The sequence below is a fragment of the Triticum dicoccoides genome, chromosome 2B (assembly GCF_002162155.2).
Source record: "Triticum dicoccoides isolate Atlit2015 ecotype Zavitan chromosome 2B, WEW_v2.0, whole genome shotgun sequence".
In the NCBI taxonomy this organism is placed as follows: domain Eukaryota; kingdom Viridiplantae; phylum Streptophyta; class Magnoliopsida; order Poales; family Poaceae; genus Triticum; species Triticum dicoccoides.
The window spans coordinates 470741257-470745612 of NC_041383.1; positions in this window are offsets into that span (position 1 = coordinate 470741257).

A 4356-nucleotide genomic window follows, 5' to 3' on the forward strand; every position below is an offset into this window, starting at 1 on the left:
CACTATTGGGGACACGTGGGATTACCATCCTACCCCCTACCCGCAGTAGTTCCGAAATTTAGGAGGGGGGCAAATTTTGTACTTTCCCCAAATTTCAAACAAGCGCGTCCCGTCTTTTGTTCAAAAAAGTCAAAAACAAGCGCGTCCCAGACCAAAACATGGTTCCCCCGTCCCCCCCGCCCACCCGTCCGATTCCCCGTTAGTACTCCGTGGGCGCCAAAACTACCTCTCCACCAGGTGCGAAACCCCGGCGTCCTCCGTTAGCCACCCCATCCCACCCTTCAACCGCCGCCCTCCTTCATCACGTCGGAGCCGATACCCCGACGTCGTCGTCCACCGCAACCTCAACCACAATGCCCTCCACGGCTAGTAGTTGAAGCCGAGGCGAGCCGTCCATACCCGAGCTAATTCAACCACGTCGTCCTGCGCCTCACCGTTGCTGCTCCAACTTTGCAACCGTCCACCGCACCAGAGCTGTTCCTGCTACGCCGTCCTTCGCCGCCTCGGATCTGCTTCCCCTCCGCCAATATACGGCCATGGCAACATAATCAACAATTTGGCCATGGGTTTATCCAAGGATCCATGGCTCTCCAAAACATCGGTTCCCCCGGGAAAAACAAGAAGATCGCCGCGACATATCGACACCACATTGGCAACCGATAAGGGTACTCCTCTTCCCTTATTCGTGCAAATCTTACGTGTCTGCTTGCACGACATTCATCCCACAGAAGACACTAGTTGACCGCTTCTTCTTCATACTAGATGTTCCTAGTAACTCGCGATGCATAAGGTTTCTCATCATATACTATTTCACCTTATCTAGAGGTCCGTCGCCCCCCTGAATTTCAATTTCTGGCCAGTTGATTCCCAATTAACGGAAGCATTCCCCGGCGTAACAGGCGCTAGTACGCCCATTACACTAGGGAAGCAGCGCCTTGGTGTTTATCTTAGGGGCATGTGCGGCCTAGAGCTATTGGCGCCCGATATGGAGGTCGTCCGAGATTAAAGGGATGGTCTGAGGGCGCTGCCAAGCACGACAGTGGTGTGAGGTCGAGGGGAGGGCGGGGCGGCGGAGGCAGGGGTCTGGGCCGGTGGTCGCTGGCGGTTCGAGAAAGATCGTCAACAGTGACAGGAGGGAGGTGGACGAAGGTCATCTGCCCGTTCCTTAGAGATTAGACGGTTCATTAAAAAAAATTGACCGACCTATTTATTTTCAGTCGACTGTTATCTTAGATATGACCACATGTGGTGGTGTGCTGGAGGAGTACCTGCATTTCCTGTGCTCATATATTACGAAATCATACGGAGTAGAATCTAATTTTGTTTGCCATGCAATGTTGTAGAGCTATCATATGTCTCCTATCATTTATTTTTCAGCCACCTGCTATCTGCTACTTTTACAGTGCACTAGTTCTGCACACACTTCACCCATACTCTCACTATTGTGTTTTTATGCAAGGGTATTTCAGAGTCTGCCTCGAGAGAAGCAAAAAAGATAAGAGAGAAGTTGAGCCAGCTTTCTTCGCGGTTAGGCACGACACGTTACAACGCTATAAAGGGTGCAGTGTCAGCAGATGGAGACGGTAAATGTAGCTCTGGAGTTTATGACCTTGCTCGCAATGAACCACCACCCCAGGTGGTTGCATTAACTTCGCGGTGTCATATGTGGTTGCATGTTCCATATGGTGTCTAGCTTGTATTCGAAAGGCCGAAGTCGGTCTTTGGGGCAGTTTGGTTCTAGGCCTAGCATTGCCACACTTTGCCACATATTTTTGCCAAGCTTGCCTAAGGTTTGTTTGTAAAAATGAAGCCACAAGTTGGCAAGCCTAAGGGAATCTTGCCACATTTTTTGTGCGTATGCCATGTGGGGTCCAAGTGTGGCTTGCCTAAGGTGTGGCTTGAACCAAACACTCACCTAAGTTAGTCAAACTTGCCTAGCTTTAGGTGTGCCAACATTTGGCAAAGTTAGTCACAAACCAAACAGCCCCAGAAGACAAATAGCTAGTCAGGGCACTGGCCGAGCCAATGAAAAGCCCAGCAAAGATAGGCATCACTTGGAAGCCAACTAAAAAGCTACAATGGTGGCGAAGCAGCCCGCCTCCCACCAGGCTCTCAGGTCCTAGATGATCATGCTCACCACTCTAGCCGGATGTCTAGCTTGTATTGCTTCCAATTTGGTTAAATTGTATCTGCTTAGCTTACACATTATACCTTTGAGTATGACATGTCTTTCTATTTTTGGTACATACTAGTACATCCGTGTGTTAACCATGTTCTTACATCAAACTAATGTTCTTGTGTATCCCTCATCAATCACTTATGATGAGGCAAGCATGCAAGGGGACTACTCCTGTAGCGACCAGACCTCAAACGGTCTGATCTCTGTGCATCAGTGTCATCCCTGCATTAGTAATGCTGACATGCACAATGCTTGAAGGATTTATAACAGAGTAGCAATCACACACTTATTACAACGAATGTCTCAAAAGATAACTTATTACAATAGATATGGCTTAAGGCCATATAATAACGATAACAGCGGAAGGCTTAGAAGATAGGTGAGTCCATCAAGTCCAATGACATCACTGAGTATAGAACCACGATCCTGAGGCATCTTACTCGTCGTCTGAAAAGTCTGCAACATGAACATTGCCGCCCGAAAATGGGTCAGCACATGGAATATGCTGGCAATGTAACACATAGAGAGTAATGAAAGAATAAGACTACACTACATGCATAATATGGCTAGTGGAAAGCTCTATGGTTACAGTTTTGCATAAATCCAACTTTTCCCTACTACAAAGGAATACATTTTATTTAACTATCATGGTGGTTGTTAAACATTGAGAATGGTTGACAACATTCTCAATCCCAATTAAGCATCATCATCAAAAATCCAAGAATATTAATTAAAGTAACATGATGAGATTCATATGATAATCCAAGTACTAGATACTCAAAACATCCATAACCGGGGACACGGCTAACCATCATTAGTTTATACACTCTGCACAGGTTTGCGCACTTTTCCCCACAAGACTAGATCTCCTCCGTTGGTTTTCTCGCACTACATGGTGTTTGAGAAACGGATGACCGAGACATAGTCTTTCAGAAGCGCTAGCACCTTACGATTGGGTAGACCGTACCAACCTACATCCCCTACATCTGCTAGTCTACCACTGTAAGAGTTCGAACGACTTAGTCAACTATGCTAGAGCCCATAGTAGCTTGTGGCTGCACACGGAAGTTTCTAGCATGAATAATCTCATGATCCCTTTGGGCCTGGGTGGCGGTCCAAAAGAAGCAGGCAATCACTGGAATACCCAGGTGCCTCAATCCACCCAGATGTGTATTAAAGTTGCCACCTTAAATAAACCATTAATTAACAATCTCACATCTGTCATGGATAAACTCATCCAATCCACGTCTACTAGCCTAGGATGGCAATATAAGCAAATGTAGAGGTAACTCCCAAGGGTTTGATAATAAAACAGGTAATAGGTACTACCTCATCTACTTCCCAAAACCCACATATTAATCAGATCCAAATCATGCAATTGTTTGAGGATTGATCTAATGCAATAATACTGGGTAGTAAAGAGGTATGATCAAAGTGTTACTTGCCTTGCTGATGATCCGCAAAACCTAGAGATTCGAAGTAGCAAGCGGCGCACTCCGGATAATCTACCGCAAACAAACAAACAAACAAGCATACAATAAGTACTCATCTAGTGCACAGGTAAAACTCAAATAAGAGATCTAACCAGAAAGTTCAACTTAAGAACTCCGGTTTGCAAAACGAAACAAATCGAACGAAGCAACGAAAAACAAATGGCGCAAGAAACAAGCTTCGTTTACTAATCTGGATCTAAGTCAAATTTTACAATAGCAAAAACTTGTTTGAGTGGGTTAAACGGAAAGAAGGTTTCGAGACGAAACTCTAGGCGCTTGAATCGCCTGATTCCAATAAACGAGCAAAAAGATAAACTAAAACGAAAGTCGGATAAAAAATCATGATGAGAAATAACCGCGGAAAAAATCCGAAAAAAAGAAAAACTGACGAACAGATTAACGAACGGACGTTCGTTAACTGAAACTAACCGACGAATTCGTTCATTAAAATGAACGGACGGGCGAACGTTCGCTAAATAAAATAAACCTAAAAAATAAAACCGATCTAAAAAAATAAACGAATCTAGGGTTTTTCTAAAAAAACGGAGCGGCGAGGTGGCTACCTCTGCTCGGCTCTGGCGGGGCTCTGGCGGGGTTCCAGTGCGGCGGCGGGACGGCGCGGGGTGGCGGGGCTGCGGCGGCGGCGGTGGGAGGCGGCGGCGGAGGCTCCTGGCAGTGACGGCG